This window comes from Alligator sinensis, unplaced genomic scaffold, assembly GCF_000455745.1.
Source record: "Alligator sinensis unplaced genomic scaffold, ASM45574v1 scaffold1704_1, whole genome shotgun sequence".
In the NCBI taxonomy this organism is placed as follows: domain Eukaryota; kingdom Metazoa; phylum Chordata; order Crocodylia; family Alligatoridae; genus Alligator; species Alligator sinensis.
This window is the reverse complement of record NW_005843413.1, coordinates 18,398-18,722: the sequence shown is the minus strand read 5'-3', so window position 1 is coordinate 18,722 and position 325 is coordinate 18,398.

Below are 325 nucleotides of genomic sequence, written 5' to 3'. Positions count from 1 at the left end.
CCTGTGTGAGGGGAGGGGCTCCCAGCTGCAGAGGGGGCTGGGGTTGGCCCTGGGGCTGGCGCTGGGGGTGTGGAGCCTGTGAGGGGCCCCAGAGCATGCTGGGAAGGGCCCTGGAGGTGAGGAATTGTGGGTAACACTCCCCTAACACACACACACACACACACACACACACACGGTCTGCCCCAGGGGATTCTGGGAAGAGCGCCATGGAGGGGCCGATGGGACCCTGGCCAACACAACTGGTGCCCTAGAGGGAGTGAGGCCCCTGCCCTCAGGAGGGCTGTTGCTGGGAAGAGTGCTGGGGTTGGAGGGAGAGGGGAATGGG